This window comes from Bombina bombina, chromosome 2 (genome assembly GCF_027579735.1).
Source record: "Bombina bombina isolate aBomBom1 chromosome 2, aBomBom1.pri, whole genome shotgun sequence".
NCBI classification, from domain to species: Eukaryota; Metazoa; Chordata; class Amphibia; order Anura; family Bombinatoridae; genus Bombina; species Bombina bombina.
The window spans coordinates 559,295,428-559,323,077 of record NC_069500.1 but is presented as its reverse complement, the minus strand read 5'-3'; the positions used below and the strand labels follow the sequence as shown (position 1 = coordinate 559,323,077).

General features: G+C 39.3%; 1 protein-coding gene across 1 annotated transcript in view; it reads left to right on the top strand.

The window, feature by feature from the left end:
• Nucleotides 1-27,650, top strand: part of AOPEP (aminopeptidase O (putative)) — a 1,396,509-nt gene that overhangs the window by 1,219,056 nt on the left and 149,803 nt on the right. The window lies entirely within an intron of this gene.

Genomic DNA, 27,650 nt, shown 5'->3' with positions numbered 1-27,650 from the left:
TCCTAAGTTTAGAAATACCCAATGTTTACATGTTCTTTGCTTTTTTTGCAACTTATAGGGAAATAAATACAAGTAGCACTTTGCTATTTCCAAACCATTTTTTTTTTCACACTTAGCGATAGTTACATTGTAACACTGATATCTGTCAGGAATCCCTGAATATCCTTTGACATGTATATATATATATATATATATATATATATATATATATATATATATATATATTTTGTAGACAACCCAAAGTATTGATCTAGGCCCATTTTGGTATATTTCATGCTACCATTTCACCGCCAAATGCGATCAAATCACAAAGTTTAGGTTTCTCACTGAAATTATTTACAATCAACTTGTGTAATTATGGCACACATGGTTGTAAATGCTTCTCTGGGATCCCCTTTGTTCTTTTTCAAAATTAGCGCTAGTTACATTGGAACACTGATAACTTTCAGGAATCCCTAAATAACATTGACATGTCTATATTTTTTTTAGAAGACATCCCAAAGTATTGATCTAGGCCCAATTTGGTATATTTCATACCACCATTTCACCACCAAATGCAATCAAATAAAAAAAATTGTTCACTTTTTCACAAATTTTTTTCACAAACTTTAGGTTTCTCACTGAAAATATTTACAAACAGCTTGTGCAATTATGGCATAAATGGTTGTAAATTTTTCTCTGGGATCCCCTTTGTTCAGAAATAGCATATGGCTTTGACATTGCTTTTTCGTAATTAGAAGGCCGCTAAATGCCACTGTGCACCACACGTGTATTATGCCCAGCAGTGAAGGGGTTAATTAGGGAGCATGTAGGGAGCTTTTTAGGGTAATTTTAGCTTTAGTGTAGTGTAGTAGTCAACCCAAAGTATTGATCTAGGCCCATTTTGGTATATTTCATGCCACCATTTCACCGCCAAATGCGATCAAATAAAAAAAAAAGTTAAATTTTTCCAAATTTTAGGTTTCTCACTGAAATCATTTACAAACATTTTGTGCAATTATGGCACAAATGGTTGTAAATGCTTCTCTGGGATCCCCTTTGTTCAGAAATAGCAGACATATATGGCTTTGGCGTTGCTTTTTGGTAATTAGAAGGCCGCTAAATGCTGCTGCGCACCACACGTGTATTATGCTCAGCAGTGCAGGGGTTAATTAGAGAGCTTGTAGGGTTAATTTTAGCTTTAGTGTAGTGTACTAGACAACCCCAAGTATTGATCTAGGCCCATTTTGGTATATTTCATGCCACCATTTCACCGCCAAATGCGATGAAATTTAAAAAATTAGTCAACTTTTTCACAAACTTTAGGTTTCTCACTGACATTATTTACAAACAGCTTGTGCAATTATGGCACAAATGGTTGTAAATGCTTCTCTGGGATCACCTTTGTTCAGAAATAGCAGACATATATGGCTTTGGTGTTGCTTTTTGATAATTAGAAGGTTGCTAAATGCCACTGCGCACAACACGTTAATTATGCCCAGCAGTGAAGAGGTTCATTAGGTAGCTTGTAGGGAGCTTGCAGGGTTAATTTTAGCTTTAGTGTAGAGATCAGCTTCCCACCTGACACATCAGACCCCCTGATCCCACCCAAAAAGCTCTCCTCCCTCCCCCACTCCACAATTGTCCCCGCCATCTTAAGTACTGGCAGAAAGTCTGCTAGTACTAAAATAAAAGGGATCTTTTTTTTTTTATATATAGCATATTTACATATGCTGCTGTGTAGGATCCCCCCCTTAGCCCCCAACCTCCCTGATCCCCCCAAAACAGCTCTCTAACCATCCCCCTCTGTCTTTTTGGGGGCCATCTTGGGTACTGGCAGCTGTCTGCCAGTACCCACATTGCACATAATTTTATTTTATTTTTTTAAAAAAAAATTTCTGTAGTGTAGCTTCCCCCCCCCCAAGACCAATCCCCCACCCCCTCCCAGATCCATTAGATTACTTTTAATCCCACTTATAAAAAAAAAATGATTCTGTAATGTAGCGGTTCCCAAATGCTCCCTCCCCGTGCACGCGCCCGCCGCCTACCGTGCACACGCGTGCCCCCTTGTGTGCCCCCGGCGATCCCGCCCCCCTCTCTGACTTTGAAGCCATCGATGGCCGCCCACCCACCTCCCACTTCAGCTCCCACCCACCAAGAATGCGGCCATCGATGTCCGATGCAGAGAGGGCCACAGAGTGGCTCTCTCTGCACCGGAGGGGTAAAAATTGTTATTGCAGGATGCCTCGATATCGAGGCATCCTGCAATAACCGGAAAGCATCTAGAAATGATCAGGATCGCTTCCAGCTGCTTTCCAGACCGAGGACGTACAGGGTACGTCCTTGGTCGTTAAGTGACTTTTTTTAGAGGACGTACCCTGTACGTCCTCGGTCGTTAAGGGGTTAATTAGGTAGCTTGTAGGGTTAATTTTAGCTTTAGTGTAGAGATCAGCCTCCCACCTGACACATCCCACCTCCTGATCTTTCTTTGACCCCTCTCAAACAGCTCTCTTCCCTCCCCCACCCCACAATTGTCCCTGCCATCTTAAGTACTGGCAGAAAGTCTGCCAGTACTAAAATAAAATACTTTTTTTTAATTTATATTTTCTGCAGTGTAGGATCTCCCCTTAGCCCCCAACCTCCCTGATCCTCCCTAAACAGCTCTCTAACCCTCCCCCCTCTACCTATTTGCCGCCATCTTGGGTACTGGCAGAGTGGCAGCTCCCCTCCCAGATCCCTTGAATAACATTTATCCTCAATCTCCCTCCTTCCCTTTACACTTTACAGGTTCCATAGTTTAGTGGTCCCACACGCTCTCGCTCCTGTGTGCGCTCCCCCCTTGCGCGCTCCTGGCGCCCCCGCTTGTGATCCCGCCCCCTCTACCGGATATCCTCCAGCAATGGGCCGCCCACCCACCTCCCTGCAATGCCTCCCACCCACCAACGATCGGCACCATGTTAAAAAAACGGTATTGCGCGATGCCTCAATATCGAGGCATCGCTGCAATACCCTGAAAGTGGCTGGAAGCGATCAAGAACGCTTCCACCGCTTGAAACCCCTGAGGACGTAAAGGGTATGTCCTTGGTTATTAAGTGACAGTTTTAAGCCGAACTTAGATTTTTGCGTGCAATAACGTATTCCCCCATAGAAGTCAATGGAGCAAAAAAAATGGGGGAGGGGGAATAACACAAGTAAGAAAGTAAGGCTGTTAAGCAAAGAATTTATCCTAACATCTGGAAAGCTTACTTTCTTTGGTGCTCTGCTTGAGCTTTTTCTTGAAAAATCCTTTAAAATTCCCAGAATACTTCAGTTCCTTCAGAATGGATTAGATTAGGGCCTATAGACTATTTTTCTAAAGGGCCAGTTATCTGCGTTAACTGTTTTGTTTCACAAAAAGTTGGCTAAGTTGCCAGATTTCAAATTTTTGTTCAAGTCCTGATGCAAATTTGTCCTTTTAGACCAATTTCTTCTCCTTGGAACTTGAATTTAGTTCCCTCTGTTCTGCAAGGTTCTGCTTTTGAACATATGCTTATTTTAGACCTTAAAGGACCAGTAAATACAGTAGATTTGCATAATCAACAAATGCATGATAAAAAAAGACAATGCAGGGGGACGGAGCTTGGCCAAGCTGGTTAATGGCTGCATGCTAGTTTAGCTTCTAGGCCTTAACCCCATTCTGCTTATAAAAATAGGTAGCCACCACATCAGAAGTATATAAATGTGCACCAGATAGCTGGGAGAGATACCCCACTGCCTCCCGCAGGGCTTATATCTTTGTACGTTGCCGATTGGAGTGCTCTAGGAACAGGCTGGATTAGCAAAGGCCTCATTAGCGCAGGAAGAAGTGCTGCATCAGAAGGAGGGTGACCTGCTCATCCAGCTCAAAGAGAGCATCATCCGGATCACTGTACCCGTTATCGCCTGAACCTCAGTGGGGAATACAATCCAGAATCCCCACTTAAACAGTTTGCACAGCAGCAGCCGCCATTATTGGGCAGACGTGACCTGAAGCAGGCTGCGCTTGAGGAAGGCTGAAGAAGCGGAGGGTGATTTAACGGCTGGAATTACACTCTGCACGAGGGGGATTCCAAACAGCCAAGGTTCGTTTAGCAAATAGCACATCTGCTACCTGAGTGCCAAAATAAGGTAGAGGATACCAGGATAAAAAGCAAGGAGGCTTGGGGGCCTTGTAATATATAGAGACTGCAGGCCAGTAACTAGATTTATAAACAGACGGCTGGCTGTATACTTATTTGAGGGGATGCGCTACTTCTTAAAGTGCCAGGGGTACAGGGCTAATTATTAAATATCTGATTACCACTTAGCAATTTAAGTGCAAGACTAACATTTACCAGCTGCGCAATAAGGGTACTATCTTATCCAGGTCAGGCCCTGCCCCTCTCGGCATACTCCATTATAAGCTGCTAGGACGCAGATATGTCGCAGAGGAAAAACCCTAAAACAGATAAACCCCTAAGGTCATCTGCTATGACACAATACCTCAAAATGCCTGAAGCTACAGCTATTAATGCTGAGGAACATGCATCCCCCACTACGCAACAAACTCATGCGCAACTACATGAGATACAGAGTGAGATGTCGAGTTAAAAGGTTAATGTCCTGGAGCGTGCTCCCAACAAACTAAGATGCCATTTTTGACATTTTGTTTCTTTTTAGCCACTTAGAGGAGTTGAATTTTTACAGTCTTACCGTCACTTCTTATAAACTGGATACAGTCGGTTATTTCTATTACTTTACCCTGAAGACTTGCAGGGAAAAAGGATACTTGTATCCAGTAACAAAGTCTCCTTACATCGACAGCTCCTGTGTTCTAAAATGGCATCTTAGTTTTGTTGGGAGTGTGCTCCAGGACATTAACCTTTTAATGGGTCCTTAAGGAATTACCCTATTCGTACTATAATATTTTAAAGGGTTAAATGTTTTAAATGGATATCATGTACTTTTAATTTTCTATGTAGCTGTTGGCCTTCTATTGTTATTTTCAATTTTATTTTAAATAGTCTGTGCATCTATCGGAGCGTAGGGAAGATCTAAGTTTAGATAAACAATATCAGTGTAAGCAAAATTGTGAACACAACCATTGTCTATTATTGTATACTATACAGTCTATATATATTGGGGGAAAATTTATCAAGCTCCGAATGGAGCTTGAGGCCCTGGGTTTCTGGCGAGCCTGCAGGCTCGGCAGAAACAGCAGTTATGAAGCAGCGGTCACAAAGACCTGAGCTCTGAGCAGGCGAACAGACATCGCCGGAAATCAACCCGATTGAGTACGATCGGGTTGATTGACACCCCCCTGCTGGCGGCCATTGGCCACGAGTCTGCAGGGGGCGGCGTTGCACCAGCAGCTCTTGTGAGCTGCTGGTGCAATGCTGAATACGGCGAGCATATTGCGAGGTCTGTCGGACCTGATCCGCACTGTCGGATCAGGTCTGACAGACCTTGATAACTTGGGACCATTGTATTCAAGATCAAATTTTAGAAGCTAAAGGAGCGTAAGCGCTTCAATCTTAAGTGTTTTATGCTGAGAACACAGTTTCATTTAAATTTAATAAATATATATTTGGAAATGTTTTAAATAATATTGATGTGTATATAAATATAGATATAAGTAAAAATACTTGGGACTTTATTATTAGGATTAAATTGTTCATCTAATTCTAAGAACCATTATCACTTTAAATAGAGACATTTACTTAATCCCTTTTGATAACCTAAATGTTTAGACAGATATTATAACCTATTGCTATCGAATAGCGCCCTCTTTGTTTCTTTAAACCAAATTCTGAATAAATACTTATCTAGGAAGGAGATAAGTTATAAGAGTGGCATAGATAGGATTTTTTTTGGTGTATGCGATAACGAAAATTTCAAATCAAACTCCCCCAACATTCAACAGCACACATTTATTAAACATGTCATTAATAAAATCTTAGATCTTAGAAAAGGCGCACTTATTCTGGGGTGAGATTTCAACATCCCGCTAGATTCCCTTAATGACACTTCTAGAGGCAAATCTGCAGTTTCCAAAACAATAACTAAGCAGTAAGCAAGTAAACAAAGGTCTTCTAGAGTTGACCGTACATGACTCATGGAGAATTCTGCACCAACAGCTCATAATTTCACTTTTTTTCTTGCATCCCCACCAGACTTATTCTTGCATAGATTACTTCCTTTTGGATCAAATAGGTTTAGCCTCATTACAATCGGCAGGGATACACCAAATTACGTGGTTCGACCATGCACCTATACATTGCACTCTGTCTTAGAGTACCACTCCGGATAGACCCTACATGTGGAAATTAGACGATTACATTCTAGACAACCCCTTAAGGAAATCAGACATAGAGAAAGTAGTAAAATAGTATTTTACTCTAAATTGCTCCTCTGACATCACCAACACCACTATCTGGGAGGCGCATAAGAGCGTCATAAGGGGGGTACTTATACAGCAAAGAGCAAAACTACTTAAACAAAAGAGAAGTTAAAACACTAGAAACTGCACACAAAAAAGATCCCTCCAAGCCAGGACTATTACCAAAGCTACAACAAGCTAGGGAAGACATTAAAGTCCTTTTAAAAGAGGAGCATCAGAGAAATGCCCTTCGCTTAAAACAGCTGTATTATGAACATAGCGATAAAGCGGGGAAATTACTAGCAAGGGCACTGAAAAGAAAACAACTCCGAACGCATATTCACAACATAACTGACAAGACAGGTAGATCACAGACCTCTTCAGCTGCCATTGGGGATATGTTTCACTCATACTATAACTCTCTATATAATATTAATAAAACAGGTACTCACACAGACCAAGACAATCAAAGACTTCAAACCTACATTCGGGAAGCAAATCTTACAACCTTAACACAAGTGGAAGCTTCCTCTCTGGAGGAGCCTTTCTCAGCTCAGGAGGTTGCAAAGGAAATGAAAGATTTGACAGGGGGCAAAATTCCTGGCCAAGGTGGCTTTAGCGCCAAGTATTATAAACAGTATCTCACAATTGTGAGAGTCTTCAGACTCGCCAGAAACACAACTTATGAAGCAGCGGTCTAAAGACCGCTGCTTCATAACCCTGTCCGCCTGCTCTGAGCAGGCGGACAGGAATCGCAAGAAATCAACCCGATCGAATACGATCGGGTTGATTGACACCTCCCTGCTGGCGGCCGATTGGCCGCGAGTCAGCAGGGGGCGGCGTTGCACCAGCAGCTCTTGTGAGCTGCTGGTGCAATGTTAAATGCGGAGAGCGTATTGCTCTCCGCATTTAGCGAGGTCTTGCGGACCTGATCCGCAGTGTCGGATCAGGTCCGCAAGCCCTTTAATAAATGGGCCCCTTAGTCTAAACTTCAAATGAGTAGTAAAAAAAAATGCTGACAAATTTCAGTTATGTCTATTTCCACTGGATCATGTAACTGTCACCAGCCAATCATAAATGCATATACAGGGAGTGCAGAATTATTAGGCAAATGAGTATTTTGACCACATCATCCTCTTTATGCATGTTGTCTTACTCCAAGCTGTATAGGCTCGAAAGCCTACTACCAATTAAGCATATTAGGTGATGTGCATCTCTGTAATGAGAAGGGGTGTGGTCTAATGACATCAACGCCCTATATCAGGTGTGCATAATTATTAGGCAACTTCCTTTCCTTTGGCAAAATGGGTCAAAAGAAGGACTTGACAGGCTCAGAAAAGTCAAAAATAGTGAGATATCTTGCAGAGGGATGCAGCACTCTTAAAATTGCAAAGCTTCTGAAGCGTGATCATCGAACAATCAATCGTTTCATTCAAAATAGTCAACAGGGTCGCAAGAAGCGTGTGGAAAAACCAAGGTGCAAAATAACTGCCCATGAACTGAGAAAAGTCAAGCGTGCAGCTGCCAAGATGCCACTTGCCACCAGTTTGGCCATATTTCAGAGCTGCAACATCACTGGAGTGCCCAAAAGCACAAGGTGTGCAATACTCAGAGACATGGCCAAGGTAAGAAAGGCTGAAAGACGACCACCACTGAACAAGACACACAAGCTGAAACGTCAAGACTGGGCCAAGAAATATCTCAAGACTGATTTTTCTAAGGTTTTATGGACTGATGAAATGAGAGTGAGTCTTGATGGGCCAGATGGATGGGCCCGTGGCTGGATTGGTAAAGGGCAGAGAGCTCCAGTCCGACTTAGACGCCAGCAAGGTGGAGGTGGAATACTGGTTTGGGCTGGTATCATCAAAGATAAGCTTGTGGGGCCTTTTCGGGTTGAGGATGGAGTCAAGCTCAACTCCCAGTCCTACTGCCAGTTTCTGGAAGACACCTTCTTCAAGCAGTGGTACAGGAAGAAGTCTGCATCCTTCAAGAAAAACATGATTTTCATGCAGGACAATGCTCCATCACACGCGTCCAAGTACTCCACAGCGTGGCTGGCAAGAAAGGGTATAAAAGAAGAAAATCTAATGACATGGCCTCCTTGTTCACCTGATCTGAACCCCATTGAGAACCTGTGGTCCATCATCAAATATGAGATTTACAAGGAGGGAAAACAGTACACCTCTCTGAACAGTGTCTGGGAGGCTGTGGTTGCTGCTGCACGCAATGTTGATGGTGAACAGATCAAAACACTGACAGAATCCATGGATGGCAGGCTTTTGAGTGTCATTGCAAAGAAAGGTGGCTATATTGGTCACTGATTTGTTTTTGTTTTGTTTTTGAATGTCAGAAATGTATATTTGTGAATGTTGAGATGTTATATTGGTTTCACGGGTAAAAATAAATAATTTAAATGGGTATATATTCGTTTTTTGTTAAGTTGCCTAATAATTATGCACAGTAATAGTCACCTGCACACACAGATATCCCCCTAAAATAGCTATAACTAAAAACAAACTAAAAACTACTTCCAAAACTATTCAGCTTTGATATTAATGAGTTTTTTGGGTTCATTGAGAACATGGTTGTTGTTCAATAATAAAATTAATCCTCAAAAATACAACTTGCCTAATAATTCTGCACTCCCTGTACGTATATTCTGTAAATTCTTGCACATGCTCAGTAGGAGCTGGTGACTCAAAAAAGTGTAAATATAAAAAGATTGTGTTATACTAGTTCTTTCAGTTGAAAAATTGAAAGGTGTGACAGTGCTTAAAAAGACATACAATGTACACAGATATGAATGTATCAGCTTTTATTTTAAAATGATTGCAATACAAGTGTGGTGTAATGGTGCACATCACCAATATAGAACCACATAAATCAGAACGACATACATATAAAACAATTCACAGTAAAAAATCAACAATAAGAAAGGAACTACTGACGGGGGCAGAGGCAACTGCCGAAGCCATAGGACGCACTGTCAAAAAGCTCCAGACTCTAAACTATATAAAATGAAAGTCTTTACCTATAAAATGATCATCTAAATTTTCCAGCTTGATCCTTATGATTTTAAAGGAGTTGGTGAGACTGCCTATACCACACATCACTAATCCTGTTTACACGCTGGGACACACGAGAAGCAGATGGCCAACAGCAATTTTATCCAGTCGGGCCTCTCTACATTATTCCATTGTCGCAGTTACTTGACTTGATCTAGCAATTGAATGTTTGAAGTACTAGACGGAGTGATCTTGATGACTTTGCTTAGACCTATTAACAGAATTATACTCACCTCCCTTCTGGACACGAGCCGCTATTCTAAGTTTTGAGAGTCCGTGAGTAATAATAATCTCTGTAACAGGCCTAGCAAGTCCTTTGGAGTTGTATATCTGAATACACCCCCACCCCCACCCCCGGGCAACCGGGGTTATTAGCAGCTTTTGGTTCTGCTGTCACACTTTAAATCCACCTATATATCAACCATAATCCTTAATATGGAAGAAGCTACTATAACTGTACATAATCTTCTACAAAACTTGGAGAGAAAGATGAGTAGGAACTTAGACAGCTTAAAGTATATATGAAACACATATATATGGTAGCCAAGACACAGGAAACAGGAGTGGAAATAGGTAACTATCCCATAGACCAGAGTTGGGACACACATCCACACACAATCATACCTAAAGGGAGAGAAGAGCCTATCTGCCCCTTGCCATGGTCCCTGCCATGTGAGATGCGGCCGGTCCCTAGCAAGAGGCTGGAGACTTTGGCACACGAGAGGAGACCGCTATAGAGATCACTGAGTTATACGATCGGCCTCCCACGCTTCTATCTTCTGTGACAGAAACTTGGGCAGGTCTTGCAAGTTCCTCACACCCTCAAAACTATCTAAGCACTGTGCACTCCATCCGGATCATCAAGCCTGCCAGTAGTATGTTACTTCTCCTCCTCAGAATTTGCAGCAAGAGGGAACTGTTAGAAGCAATTTTGGAGAGGAGGGCACCAGAAATAGTGGAGGGCCTCAAGTCAGACCACAACGTAACCTTGACAGTGATCCTTGTAATGCCTCAGGGGCTCACAAGTTCCTACAAAACTCAGATCCTACCTGTTAACTTCTTTGGGAGCCTGTACGCTGAGAGGGAGAAAACCTAGATTAAGGCTCCATCATGGAGATCATCACAATGGGCACCACAACTTTTGTACTCTAAATACACCAATGCTGAACAGGCAAATGCAAACCCTAGCTCTGAATTGTACCGGATCCACAATGTTAAACCTACGATGACAAAGGACTCAGACCATAAGTTTCTTCAAGATCTCAGAATGATTTATATGTTCATCATGAAAACCGGAGTTAGGTTACTTTAAGCCTTATTGTCTAAGCTGTATTTATTTCCTATTCTCACTCCTGGTGACCTGAACTCTGTATATTTAGCTCTTACCCTAGCCCTGGTTTGAAATTGGCAGAATCCTGGATGAAGACCCAACAGTCTGAGAAATGAGAAAATGTAATTTTTCACATATTCAGAGCCCATCTACCAGCCGTCCATACTATGCATATTTAATACTGATCTAATTGCATAATACATGCTTCCAATAAAGAGACCCCTCTGTAGACATCATTTTTTATGTCATACTAGGCTAACTAAGTGTCATCCCCTAAGCATATATCACTTTCAGTCAAGGGATTACTTTTAAGATATAAAGGGATCTTATATTTCCTACTCAGCTTTATGTTTGATTGATATTATTTAAGCTATTGTTTATACATGTTCAAGCAACTGTTTTACTTATGGCTTATATCTGTTTGAATAACAAATGCTTTATATATATTAGCCTATTCGGTGCCCTCTGATTACCCATAGCATATTATTTCGAATGTCTCTACATACAGTGAGGGAAAATATTATTTGATCCCCTGCTGATTTTGTACTACTGACAAAGAAATGATCAGTCTATAATTTTACTGGTAGGTTTATTTGAACAGTGAGAAAATCCAGAAAAACGCATTTCAAAAAAGTTATAAATTGATTTGCATTTTAATGAGTGAAATAAGTATTAGACCCCTTTGCAAAACATGACTTAGTACTTGGTGGCAAAACCTTTGTTGGCAATCACAGAGGTCAGACGTTGGCAACCAGGTTTGCACAGATCTCAGGAGGGAGTTTGTCCCACTCCTCTTTGCAGATCCTCTCCAGTCATTAAGGTTTCGAGGCTGACATTTGGCAACTCGAACCTTCAGCTCCCTCCACAGATTTTCTATGGGATTAAGTTCTGGAGACTGGCTAGGCCACTCCAGTACCTTAATATGCTTCTTCTTGAGCCACTCCTTTGTTGCCTTGGCTGTGTGTTTTGGGTCATTGTCATGCTGGAATACCCATCCACGACCCATTTTCAATGCCCTGGCTGATGGAAGGAGGTTCTCACCCAAGATTTGATGGTACATGGCCCCGTCCATCGTCCCTTTTGATGCGGTGAAGTTGTCCTGTCCCCTTAGACGAAAAACACCTGAAAGCATAATGTTTCCACCTCCATGTTTGACAGTGGAGATAGTGTTCTTGGGGTCATAGGCAGCATTCCTCCTCCTCTAAACATGGCGAGTTGAGTTAATGCCAAAGAACTTGATTTTGGTCTCATCTGACCACAGCACTTTCACACAGTTCTCTTCTGAATCATTCAGACTTTGCCAACCTTCAGGCGGGCCTGTACATGTGCTTTCTTGAGCAGGGGGACCTTGCTGGCGTTGCAGGATTTCAGTCCTTCACAGCGTAGTGTGTTATCAATTGTTTTCTTGGTGACTATGGTCCCAGCTGCCTTGAGATCATTGACAAGATCCTCCTGTGTACTTCTGGGCTGAATCCTCACCATTCTCATGATCATTGAAACTCCATGAGGTGAGATCTTGCATGGAGCCCCAGACCGAGGAAGATTGCCAGTTATTTTGTGTTTCTTCCATTTGCGAATAATCGCACCAACTGTTGTCACCTCACCAAGATGCTTGGCGATGGCCTTCTAGCCCATTCCAGCCTTGTATAGGTCTACAATTTTGTACCTGACATCCTTTGACAGCTCTATGGTCTTGGCCATTGTGGAGAGTTTGGAATCTGATAGATTGATTGATTGCTTCTGTGGACAAGTTTCTTTTATAGAGGTAACAAGCTGAGATTAGGAGCACTCCCTTTAAAGGGACAGTCAACCATAGAATTGTTATTGTTTTAAAAGATAGATAATCCCTTTATTACTCATTCCCCAATTTTGCATAACCAACACAGTTATATTAATGTACCTTTTACTGTGACTGTGACTGTTTATTATCTATTGTCTTAAATTTAGCATTGTATTGTGCTAGATCTTAAATAACTTTCTGTGCCTGAGCACAGTGTTATCTATATAGCCCATGTGTACTTTCTGTCTCTTTGTGTTGAAAAGAGATTTAAAAAGCATGTGATAAGAGGCAGCCCTCAAGGCTTAGAAATTAGCATATGAGCCTACCTATGTTTAGTTTAAACTAAGAATACCAAGAGAAAAAAGCAAATTTGATGATAAAAGTAAATTGGAAAGTCAATTAAAATTAAAAGTCCTATCTGAATAATGAAAGTTTAATTTATACTTGACTGTCCCTTTAAGAGAGTGCTCCTAATCTCAGGTCTTTACCTGTATAAAAAACACCTGGGAGCCAGAAATCTTGCCGATTGATAGGGGATCAAATACTTATTTCACTCATTAAAATGCAAATCAATATATAACTTTTTTTAAATGTTTTTTTCTGGATTGTTTTGTTGTTATTCTGTTTCTCACTGTTCAAATAAACCTACCATTAAAATTATAGACTGATCGTTTCTTTGTCAGTATGCAAACGTACAAACTCAGCAGGGGATCAAATAATTTTCCCTCACTGTACCTATAGTCACAAAGCTCTATAAAATGTCAACACCTCAAAAACTTTGGCTTTTAAGTGACTTAAACGCTATAAGCATACATTTTACCACATAATATCTTTCTGTTGCTTGAGTTTTGTATTTGTTTATCAGAACCCCATAACATGATGTTCTCAGTGCCCTCATATCTCTGTCTAGAAGAATTACAGTTTAATAATGACGACTGTTTCTTTTTGAACCCAACTGTAGTCTCATAATATCCTACTCTCTCTTAGGATACGATATCTCAGAACTCCACAGCCTAAAGCTTAAAATGTTATAGGTGTCTGGCATCATGAAGTAGACTACAAGAAGTCGTAGTAAAAAGATTCTCTTCTCTTAGCTTAAATTACACATAGGTCAGACACATTTATTATAAGTTTTTCTGTATAGCGTGACACATATTCTACCCTATTTACTGAGAATAAGAGTGAGCCGAGGGATTAGCAGGGCTGCCATGTCTTTGATTTTATTGGCTTATTCTACTTATTACAGGCTTCATGCCCTACTATACCTAATATATATCTTAAGCTGGGAGAATCATATATCATGTTGTCTCATATTTAGATATCTAGCTATCATAACCAATACAAATTCTACTATATAGTTATCATATATGGGTATAAAGTGTAAAATATGTTTAAAAATCACAATTTTTTTCCCCTATACCAATCTTTAGAAACTATGTTATATTATACTTCCACCATTTGCTTTTTAAGTTACATTGAACTTTTCATAATGCTATTACTACTACTTCATAGTCCAAGAGTGACCGTATATTTCACTTGGTTTTCTTAATTTTGTTGATTGAAAGTTCCCTGGGTACATGAGTGATTGTTTAAAATGTGAGAGGAAATATAAATATTAAAAGAGGTTCTAAGTTATCTTATTGTGCTATTGCAAATGTTAATATGTAAATTTCTCCTTTGTTTGACAACATCCAGTTGCTTGTGATGAACTGACATATCTCAGTACTATGTTGTTATCATAGCACAATGATTGATATATTTTATACTATTTCTGTAACTTAATCGTATAGTGATGTATCTTCTAACAACCTCAATAAAAGACTAAAAAATTTAAAAAAAAAAGAAAGAAAGAAAGAAAGAAAGAAAAATAAATACTTGCACTATCAGTCAACTTTGTCGCAATATAAAGCTCATGCACTCAAACTGCAGACCACAGACAGGATTACCGGCTAACAACCCCACTACACTTTTCAAGGATAACGCCTCTTCCTCAGGTGGATAAATTTGCTGGAGAGCAGTTGATTATTTATAGATAATACTTCCAATAGTAACGTCATAAACATGAATATGTCAGAAGTCCAATTCAATAGATAATCGTGACCAAGTACCAAATGCCACAGTAACTTTTATAATAAAATTAGCTATTATACAGATTTTATACAATTCAGAGAAAGGTTGTAATAAAAAGACTGTGTAATTTTTTTTAATGAAAGCTAATTGGAGAGTCGTTTAAATTGCATTATCTATCTGATTTATGAAAGTTTCATTTTGACTTAAGTGTCCCTTTAAATGGTTATCCTGGAAGGTTCTTTTTTTATAGCCATTTATTAAGCTAGAAGAGTTTCTGAATTATCAGCTCTATCTTGTAATCCTCCATTTCTGACTTTTCACCAAGATAAGGTGGTCCTGTGGACCAAATATGTTTTTCTTCCAAAGGTGGTATCTTCAGAAAATATAAGTCAGGAAATAGTTGTTTCTTCTTTGTGTCCAAAGCCTTCAAATCCAAAGGAAAGATTACTTCACAACCTAGATGTTGTCAGAGCTTTAAAGTTCTATATTCAGGCTACTAAATACTTTAGACCAATGGTTCTCAACCCAAGTGACCTCAAGGCCCGGTAAATTTTAGCCATTGGTTTCAGTGGGGGAAGAAAATATATACTTTCAGCCAGTGATGTCAGTGAGATGGTATGAGTTACTTACTTGTTGTGTCCAGGTCCAGTCCTAGCTGCCCCTTGTCCCGTGTTCCTTTTCCTACCACAACTGCTGCTACATGTGCACAGTGCACACGCACATGTGCAATGGCACTCTGACAGGCCTGCCTGGTATTCATTATGTGTGGAGCGGCAGGCCTATAAGAGCATGCAGTGGGGGCCAAGTCAGGTCGAGGCCCACCGGCAGGGCCAGGGCCATCATGGCCTGGTACTGGGCCACGGCCTGGCAGTTGAGAAACCAGGCTTTAGACAAACTTTCAGTTTATTTGTCCACTACTTTGGTCCTAGGAAGGGTCAGAAAGCTATGTGACTTTGGCATCCTGGCTAAAGCAAATTATTTGTAAGGCTTACTTGGTTGTGGTAAAACCGCCACCGAAAAGATTAACTGCTCATTCTTTGAGATCAGTATCTGCTTCCTAGGCATACAAGGATGGTGCCTCCTTGGAACAGATTTGCAAGGCGGCAACTTGGTCTTCCCTTCACACTTTTTCCAAATTTGATCATTTTGACATTTATGCTTCTTCTGATGCCGTTTTTGGCAGGAAAGTCCTTCAGACCACAGTGTCTGCCTACTTTTTGTCCCACCCATCCTTAACATGGACTCTCAGCTTGCGCATTGTATCCCACATGTTATGAAGCTATGGACTCTCATAAGAAGGAAAACAGAATTTATACTGATAAATGATTTCCTTCAGGCTGATGAGAGTCCATAGTCCCACCCTATTTTTGTATATGGGTGACAGTTCTTATTTGCACCTCGTAGCCCTGCTTTCTTTCTTTCCTTCCTAACTTTTTTTTCTGTCTCTCTCCTATACTCGGGTATACATAAACAGGAGAGGGAGAGAAAGTGGGAGGGACTAAAGCTCTCTAAAGGTTCTTGACCTCCTCCTGATAGGTTGGAATATATTCACATGTTACGAAGCTATGGCCTTTCAAAACCAGGCTCACCTTAAATTGATGTGCGCAGTTTTAGGGCACCTGTGTGCTAGCTCTAGAAGATGTGTGTGTGCACTGCTTAGAGGGAATGGTGCTCCTTACCCATCACACTCTAGATTGTAAGCTCTTCAGGGCTGGGCTATATTTCTCTTGTGTTTATTTTGTTTTGTCTATTTTATGTACATTTCTTTTTTTCCATAAATCAGTGTCATTATATGCCAAGCTCTAAAGCATTCGGAAGTGCTTTACAAATAAATTATGATAATAATTATTATTATTATTAGAATAAATGTGTTTCATTGCTTGCTGAATGTGGCCAGCGGAGAAAAGAGGTATGTGCTGCTTACTGCAATATTTGCATTTGATTGACAAGCTAACACTATTTTGAGTCTAAATTCAGCTGAGAAACTTTTCTTTCCTCAGCTGGTCCACAACTCATCAAGTGCGGGGAATTCCCCTCCTGACCAGGACCATCTTAAACTTGGGGCCCAGTCTTTGTTGTGGGACCCAAAGCAGCTGCCCCTTTAGCCCGCGCTGCCTGCAAATTATGCTGCTTTCTGAGCAACATGCGTGCTGCGCTCAGCGCACCTCCCCATGCTCTGTTTGGACCCCCGCACCCACCACACATGCCGGTGTTCTGGTAAGAGGCCTAACTTTGTAAAAGAGTGAACCATGTCACTTCCTGTGACGTTTCATCAGCTGTTTCACACATTTTTTACCTAATGCGCATGCGTGCCAGCGTCATCACATACCTGGCTGCATACGTCACTGCTAAAATATTTACTGCTGTGAAATTCAGGAACTCTTTATAGAGTGCATGCGTGTGACTCATGGAAAGCTGTTTTTTAGGCTCCTCTGCAATATTTGGAACTCCGCCCCCACTGCAACTACTCCCATTACTACTACTACTACTGTAAAGCTGAGTCTCCGTGCATGAGAAACAGCCCCCCTCCCCGCCACTCGGCTATAACCACTGCTTCTGATGATCCAATGCAGCTTTTCACAGGCTCCGTTCAATGTCATTATCTTATGAAAGATTATGAAAGATAATGACATTGAACGGAGCCTGTGAAAAGCTGCATTGGATCATCAGAAGCAGTGGTTATAGCCGAGTGGCGGGGAGGGGGGCTGTTTCTCATGCACGGAGACTCAGCTTTACAGTAGTAGTAATGGGAGTAGTTGTGGTGGGGGCGGAGTTCCGAATATTGCCGAGGAGCCTAAAAAACAGCTTTCCATGAGTCACACGCATGTGCTCTATAAAGGGTTCCTGAATTTCACAGCAGTAAATATTTTAGCAGTGATGTTTGTGGCCAGGTATGTGATGACGCTGGCACGCATGCGTATTAGGTCAAAAATGTGTGAAACAGCTGATGAAACGTCACAGGAAGTGACATGGTTCGCTCTTTTACAAAATTCGGCCTCTTACCAGAACACCGGCTCTACCATGCAGCACCACCCCATGCTGCTATATGCTCCCTCCAGTTCCAGCCAGTCACGTTCCGGCAGAGAGAGTAAGAGGGAGGAGCCAGCCAGGCGCTGTAGAGGAGTCAGGACAGAGCTAGAGAGCGGGAAGAAGGAGCAGCACCAGTAGGCAGCATTGCAGCATAGAATATCTTTAAAATTTAAACTAAGTGACTGAATCGAAGATCTGGGATTGGTGGGGTTACGATAAATATATAATATGGTGGTCATGTTCCTTCTGTTCTGGTCTCATATTCTATTACAGTCATGCACTCCCCTCTGTATCCTGGTAATGCCCTGGGCATAAGTGGCACATAGCTTAGTGCTTTATTATAAAATCACACACGTGTGTGCTAGTGCTCTGCTATAGCTTATGCATGATGTGACATGTTAAAAATATATGACACATCATCCATTAGCTATAGCAGAGCAGTAGCACACAAGTCTGTGATATTAGAAAGCACTGAGCTATGTGCCACTTACACCCTGTGCACTACTAGGGTATAGAGGGGAGTGCTTGTGTTCTGTAGTGTGTATGTAATATATATCACAGGCATCAGCTATAGAGAGCAGTAGCACACAAGTGTATGATATTATAAAGCACTGAGCCATGTGCCACTTACACCCTGTGCACTACTAGGGTATAGAGGGGAGTGCTTGTGTTCTGTAGTGTGTATGTAATATATATCACAGGCATCAGCTATAGAGAGCAGTAGTACACAAGTGTATGATATTATAAAGCACTGAGCCATGTGCCACTTACACCCTGTGCACTACTAGGGTATAGAGGGGAGTGCTTGTGTTCTGTAGTGTGTATGTAATATATATCACAGGCATCAGCTATAGCAGAGCAGTAGCACACAAGTGTCTGATATTAGAAAGCACTGAGCTATGTGCCACTTATGCCCCGGGCACTACCAGGGAGGGTATAGAGTGGAGCGCTTGTTGTGTTCTGTAGTCAGTATGTAATACTATGTATGTAATATAATATTACATACACACTGACTACAGAACACAACAAGCGCTCCCCTCTGTACCCTCCCTGGTAGTGCCCGGGGCATAAGTGGCACATAGCTCAGTGCTTTATAATATCAGACACTTGTGTGATCTGCTATAGCTTATGCCTGTGATATATACTATGTACACACTACAGAACACTTCAAGTGTTCCCCTTTGTACCCTAGTAGTGTCCTGGGTGTAAGTGGCACATGGCTCAGTGCTTTATAATATCACACACTTGTGTGCTCTGCTATAGCTTATGCATGTGATATATATATATTACATACACACTACAGAATACAACAAGTGTTCCCCTTTGTACCCTAGTAGTGTCCTGGGTGTAGATGGCACATGACTTAGTGCTTTATAATATCACACACTTGTGTGCTCTGCTATAGCTTATGCATGTGATATATATATATTACATACACACTACAGAACACAACAAGTGTTCCCCTTTGTACCATAGTAGTGTCCTGGGTGTAGATGGCACATGACTTAGTGCTTTATAATATCACACACTTGTGTGCTCTGCTATAGCTTATGCATGTGATATATATTACATACACACTACAGAATGCAACAAGTGTTCCCCTCTGGTGTTTGTGGGTGGGGGGGGGGGCAAGAAAATGTTTGCCCAGGGTCCAATCAATATTAAAGACGACCCTGCTCCTGACCACTGATGAAGCAAAATATACCCCCAACACACCAGACATTTAAATCTTTCACACTTACCATGATCCTCTGTCATTTTCTTTTGCCTCCTTTAAAAGGAGTGAGTTGAAAGTTGAGAGGGGTTCTCAAACTAAACTGAGGCACAATTCCTCCTCACAGTACTCTGTAGGTCAGAGGGGTAGACGAGGAGTTATCAGCCAGGCAGTGAAAAATCTTTTCTCAGTGAATAATGTCACAGGCCTTCTAGATGATATGTGGACTTGTTCACCAATCTGTTAGTCTGCAGTGAGCTGCTCCTTGTGGAATCCACACTCCACCCCAGGTAAAATGTCCATTAATCCCCTGGGTTGTAGATTGTGTTACCTGTTTAAATTTTTGGCATTATGCTTGCACTGCCTAGGATGGGCACAGTGAATTAAGGTGCTGGCAGGTAAGTACTTTGCAACGGTATAGATATATATATAGGAATGTCTATAAATACATATAACATATTCTGCTATGCGAAGAACATTGGAATGTGAAATATTTACAGTAAATACACAGTATAACACTTTACTAAATATGAATATTGCATAAATATGATTTTACATCTTTTCATCTACTTGACTGTAAAGAGCTCCAATGTACTTTTATATACAATATATATATATATATATATATATATATATATATATATATATATATATATATATATATGTATATATATGTCTATATATGTATACATATGTATTTATATTTTTTGTATGTGTTTATATGTCTGTAAATACATATAAACACACATATGAATACATATGTACACACATATAAACATATATATATATATATATATATATATATATATATATATACAGGGAGTGCAGAATTATTAGGCAAGTTGTATTTTTGAGGATTAATTTTATTATTGAACAACAACCATGTTCTCAATGAACCCAAAAAACTCATTAATATCAAAGCTGAATAGTTTTGGAAGTAGTTTTTAGTTTGTTTTTAGTTATAGCTATTTTAGGGGGATATCTGTGTGTGCAGGTGACTATTAATGTGCATAATTATTAGGCAACTTAACAAAAAACAAATATATACCCATTTCAATTATTTATTTTTACCAGTTAAACCAATATAACATCTCAACATTCACAAATATACATTTCTGACATTCAAAAACAAAACAAAAACAAATCAGTGACCAATATAGCCACCTTTCTTTGCAAGGTCACTCAAAAGCCTGCCATCCATGGATTCTGTCACTGTTTTGATCTGTTCACCATCAACATTGCGTGCAGCAGCAACCACAGCCTCCCAGACACTGTTCAGAGAGGTGTACTGTTTTCCCTCCTTGTAAATCTCACATTTGATGATGGACCACAGGTTCTCAATGGGGTTCAGATCAGGTGAACAAGGAGGCCATGTCATTAGATTTTCTTCTTTTATACCCTTTCTTGCCAGCCACGCTGTGGAGTACTTGGACGCGTGTGATGGAGCATTGTCCTGCATGAAAATCATGTTTTTCTTGAAGGATGCAGACTTCTTCCTGTACCACTGCTTGAAGAAGGTGTCTTCCAGAAACTGGCAGTAGGACTGGGAGTTGAGCTTGACTCCATCCTCAACCCGAAAAGGCCCCACAAGCTCATCTTTGATGATACCAGCCAAAACCAGTACTCCACCTCCACCTTGCTGGCATCTGAGTCAGACTGGAGCTCTCTGCCCTTTACCAATCCAGCCACGGGCCCATCCATCTGGCCCATCAAGACTTACTCTCATTTCATCAGTCCATAAAACCTTAGAAAAATCTAAGTCTTGAGATATTTCTTGGCCCAGTCTTGACGTTTCAGCTTGTGTGTCTTGTTCAGTGGTGGTCGTCTTTCAGCCTTTCTTACCTTGGCCATGTCTCTGAGTATTGCACACCTTGTGCTTTTGGGCACTCCAGTGATGTTGCAGCTCTGAAATATGGCCAAACTGGTGGCAAGTGGCATCTTGGCAGCTGCACGCTTGACTTTTCTCAGTTCATGGGCAGTTATTTTGCACCTTGGTTTTTCCACACGCTTCTTGCGACCCTGTTGACTATTTTGAATGAAACACTTGATTGTTCGATGATCACGCTTCAGAAGCTTTGCAATTTTAAGAGTGCTGCATCCCACTGCAAGATATCTCACTATTTTTGACTTTTCTGAGCCTGTCAAGTCCTTCTTTTGACCCATTTTGCCAAAGGAAAGGAAGTTGCCTAATAATTATGCACACCTGATATAGGGTGTTGATGTCATTAGACCACACCCCTTCTCATTACAGAGATGCACATCACCTAATATGCTTAATTGGTAGTAGGCTTTCAAGCCTATACAGCTTGGAGTAAGACAACATGCATAAAGAGGATGATGTGGTCAAAATACTAATTTGCCTAATAATTCTGCACTCCCTGTATATATATATATATATATATATATATATATACACACACACTACAGGTAACAAGACACCATTGCAGGTATACAGTGTCTGTCATGTTACATCACCATGCAGACCAATATCTGGGTCTATAACTTCCGCAATCATCTGCTGTTAAATGCTGCTATTAACAGGTCATACATTTTCTTTTTAAACCGTTGTATCTCATGAAAAAAACATCCATTAGAGAATAAAATATGTAACATGCATAGAACATTTGGTAAAGATGTGTGCAGGGAATATTGCTGTAGGTTCAGTTATTCTTATTTTATTGTAAGAGTGAGGGGAAAGTACCATGATTTAGCATACAAGTCTAAACAACTTAACAATGTACTTCTATTGTCTAATTTGCTTCGTTCTCTTGAATCCTTTGTTTAAAAGCATACCTAGGTAGGCGCTGAAACAGCAATGCACTACTAGAAGCTAGCTGCTAATTGGTGGCCACACATATATGCCTCTTGTCATTGGCTCCCCATGTGTGTTCAGCTAGCTCCCAGTAGTGTATGGATGCTCCTTCAACAAAGGATGCCAAGGAATCAAGCACATTTGATAATAGAAGTAAATTGGAAAAATGTTTAAAATGGTATGCTCTAAATTGAACCATGCAAAGACAAATTTTAATATCTCTCTCTCTCTCTCTCTCTCTCTCTCTATATATATATATATATATATATATATATATATATATATATATATATATAGTAGTTTTAAGCCTTTTCCAGTGTCACTGAGGGACCCCACAAAACAAAGTGACACTTTTTAAGCACCTGAAGACAGGCTTTACTACTGCACAGCCTGACAAATTATAGCTGCAAATACACACACAGTTGTTTAGAAAACTGTGTAATCAGTATTTCTAGCTCTTGAGAAGAGCCCAGCACAGTATAGGGTCATAGGTCTACTTTAATTCAGATCTCATATTTTACAGAAAAGCTGCCTTTGTCAGAAGACTTTCTAATGAGCATTTTACAATCAAATACTAGCAATAAAGTTCAGAGATAGCCACTTGTTCCACCTTCGTACATGGCACATGTGGGAGTAAGGGAGCTTTTGTCTGTCATAAACAGGATCTGTTTTATTACTCCCCAAGCAAATGATATCTGTGAGAAAGTGCAGAAGAAGTCCTCAGTGGTGCATTATTATAAATGGCCTGAGAACTACACAAAGACAATAAATGATGGAGGACACATATATTAGAGAAAAAGTAGCAGTGATCTTAAGGGTACATGAAACCCAAAATTTTTATTTCATGATTCAGATAGAGAATACAATTTTAAACAACTTTCTAATTTACTTCTATTATCTAATCTGTTTCGTTCTCTTGGTATCATATGTTGAAGGAGCAGCAATGCACTTCAACCAAACAGAACCGGGTGAGTAAAACAATCTGGAACTTTATTTCTTCATTTTAAAAATAGGCAACACGCTATTAAAAACATATAGCACAGACAAGGGAGACTAGTCTGACATGTTTCGGCCTTGACTGGCCTTAATCATAGACACTTTAGTCATAGTAAATGGGGCGGCTATTATACCACCCACCTTGATTTCATTGGCTGTCTGTGCTAAAATTGAATTGTTAAACCTGCTATCCTGTATGAGCAGCAATGCACTACTAGTTTCTAACTGAACACATGGGTGAGCCAATCACATTCAAAATATATATGCAGCCACCAATCAACAGCTAGAACCTAGTTTCTCTGCTGCTCATGAACTTGTCTAGATAAACCTTTCTGCAAATGATAACAAGAGAAGGAAGCAAATTAAACAATAGAAGTAAATTGGAAAGTCGTTTAAAATTGTATTCTCTATCTGAATCATGAAAGAAAATTTTTGGGTTTCATGCCCCTTTAATAACAAAAATATGTTCTTCTTTCAAAACATTGGATCAAATTGTACAGCTGAATGAATGAATATATGTTGCATACAAGTATTTATTTCCTTTTTACAATTTTTCCTTCATTTGTATATTATATTTAACTACAAACATACTAAGCTTTATCATATGTTAAACAACTTCTATGCATTCATTATAAAATGTAGCAGACTGAATTTGAGAAATGCCCATCTGTCTCATTGCACAATATTTAATGCAAATTTAAATGTTAAATATTTTCCATTGCTTTGCAGTTTTTCCATATTCATTTCAGTACATTTCACAATATACAGCAGTCTTAGTAATTTACATTAGAGATCATTATTTTGCAAAAGTGTATAGGTCGTGACACTATTTTTTTATACCAGATACTAGTTGAAAGGGATATTCTAACGTAACCTTAATATCTTACTTTATTTTGTTTTATACTGCATTTGATTTTTAAATGAAGTCTCTTTTCTTATGATGTCACATATTTCAATTCATTAGAGTTTGCAAACGTTGCATTTACCCCAGTGGTATTTGGCTTTCTTATTTATAGCATTACAGTTTTTAGAAGCATTGCTGTTTCAATTACCACGCACTTACATGGAAGCAAAATATATGTGTGAATGCTACTAGTTAAAAAGACATGGAAACATTTTATCTTATGATTCAGATAGAGCATCGATATTTAAACAACTTTCCAATTTATTTATATTATCAATGTTACTTAATTCTCTTAGAATGTTGAAGAAACAGCAATGCACTACTGTGAGCTAGCTAAACATATTGGTAAGCCAATAACAAGAGACATATATGTGGAGCCACCAATTAGCAGCTAGCTCCTGAGCCTACCCAGGTAAGCAAATTTAGAAAGTTTTTCAAAATGGTATGCGCTAGCTGAATCATGAATAAAACATTTTGAGTTTCATATCCCTTTAATTGACTGATGTGTCTGCTTGCAGGTTTATTTTTATTTTTTTAAATCAATTAAAGGGACATGTTGCTCAAATCGTGTATATGAACAAGCAACAGTTATAAAATGTTATGTAAAAGGGGTTTAAAGTAGCAGGAAATGCCTGGCTGTGTACAACTGAGTCCTGGGATTCTACTGCTCACTGGCTGATAGGGACCACACATAAAAAGCTTATTTATATAGCACAGGTATATCCGTATTCCATTTCAAAACATTCCTTGTCAGATGGAACTGAGAAAATGTTTGATATAATGTCCCTTAAACTGATATTGGGCTAGATTACGAGTGGAGCATAAAATTGCGCTTTCACAAGCTCAATATTTGCGTTCCACACAGTAATACCGGTGCACGCAAATGTGCGCTGGTATTACTTTAAAGCACAATGTGAATACGACCTTGTATTAACATTGCATGGAAGCTTTGGGCTCACAAGAGAGTGCTTCCATTGGCTCCAATGGGAGCCTCATTCTGATGCCGATAGACACAGCAAAAAAACTAGCGCAGCACAGGGGGTAAGTCGCACAGCATTGGGCAGCATATTTAAAATATACATGTATATAAATATATACATATATATTTATGTGTTTATATGTGTATATACATATATATTTATGTGTTTATATGTGTATATACATATATATTTATGTGTTTATATGTGTATATACATACATATTTATGTGTTTATATGTGTATATACATGTATATTTATGTGTTTATATGTGTATATACATATATATGTATGTGTTTATATGTGTATATACATATATATTTATGTGTTTATATGTGTATATACATATATATTTATGTGTTTATATGTGTATATACATATATATTTATGTGTTATGTGTATATACATATATATTTATGTGTTTATATGTGTATATACATTTATATTTATGTGTTTATATGTGTATATACATATATATTTATGTGTTAATATGTGTATATACATATATATTTGGGTTTATATGTGACTATATACATATATATTTATGTGTTAATATGTGTATATACATATATATATATTTATGTGTTAATATGTGTATATACATATATATTTATGTGTTTATATGTGTATATACACTTAGTAACACATACATATATATGTATACAAGCATATATATTTATAGTAATAACACAGTCCCCATAGACTGCAATGTAAAGGCACTTTTCAGTGCCGTTTTTTTTTTTCTAACACCCCACATGCCCTTACTTTAACCCCTTATAACTGCTTCGTACAGTTATTTTAAAAATAAAAAATTGACATTTTTTATTTTAATATAGGATATGTACACTTTATTTGGGGGACATATTTTATATTAACTAGAGGTCTGACCTCTGATTAATTGCACTTAGCGCAAAGTGCTACCGCAAGCTTTATATATATACACACACATACATACATACACATATTATATATATATATATATATATATATATATATATATATATATATATATATATACATACAATATATCCCTTTACATTCAAACACCTTGTCATATACCATATACCTTTTAGCCATTAAAATTTTTTTTTAATATTTATATAATTTTATCAGGTAGAGTATATGAGTGTAACTGTAATTTTTTATGTATTTATGTTGTGTTTTGTGTAACTTTTTTTAACACTCTACCCCAGTGCTTTCCAAACTGTGTGTCGGGACACACTAGTGTGTCGGCAGCAGTGTGTAGGTGTGTCCCTACTTCAGCACAATTTTTTTTAAATTGAAATTATTTCTTTTTAAATTGTTTTTTGGTTTCTGACTTTCCACCTGCCTGCTATGCATATCACATGGTTGACACGTGATTGATACCTAGTGGGTCACAGATCATCTTAACCAATTGGCACAGCTCAATAGGAACTGAAACTATTACCATTGGCAGATTTGGCGGCACATTGGCTCCTGACTGCACGTGTAGTCTCCTTAATTGGCTCCTGACTGCAAGTGTAGCCAGTGAGTGGGACAGCCGTGTGTTTGCAGCGCGGGCAGTAGTCAGTCGGACTCACGGAGCTCTGAGGGCGGCAGCTTAAACGCTGAGCTGAAGTCAGAGGGGTTTTTTTGCAACTAGCTCCCAGTAGTGCATTGCTTCTCCTGCTCTTGATATATGGATAGGAAGTGGAAGTTTAAAAATGCTTGATGATGAAATGCGAGTGTCTTTATCTAATATTACACCAAATATTCTGAAACTGTGTTCATCCCATCAACCTCATACATCCCATTAAAATAGTAAGTAGCTATTGGTGTTATTAAACTTTTTTTAAATTCTTGCACATAATTACAAACTGTTACTTGTAAATGCATTTTGTTATTATATAATTTATGTATGTGTCCGTATCTTTTAAAACAAGTTAGTTTAACCTCCTGTTTGCCAGTACAACTGAATTACTGTGTCGCGAAATAATGTAGGTCTACAAAGTGTGTCACCAACATGAAAAGTTTGGAAAGCTCTGCTCTACCCTTTACATTAGGTTTCAGTTGCACTAATGCAACAAGTGTAAAATGCGATTACACTCTCACAATTGCATTTACTTTCAACTTGTAATAAGAGCGCCTCAGCGCCCTTTCTGTGCTCAACAGTTAGCGCACCACTTGTAATGTAGCCCACTGTGAGGGGAATTTGTTTAAAAATAAAATACTTATGAAAAATAGCTTTTCTAAAACACTAGTGTTCCTTTCAGTGGTTAGGGATAGAATGTTTGAGCACAGAAGGTAGTAGTTGCAACGTTACAGCTGTGCATAAAAGTCTCAAATACCTGTATATCTGGTTATACGACGGTGAGTACAGTTATACGACGGTGAGTAGTTTCTCGTTTAAAAAAACTCTTAATTTTTGTAGTCTTTACTAACACACACGTTGTTGTAGTACATCATAGGGGTGTCACATGCTTATTGAAATAAATCAGAGCTATAAAAGAAATGTCACACGCAAGGATGCACAGTCCCAGAGCAACAAATACCTAAATAAAACACAGCCCGTGATGTATTTGTATAAGCTGTGTGAATGGTCACGCAGTGTGAGTGAGGCTGGTCTGGGGAAGCCCCTACCTCCAGCCCACTGTAG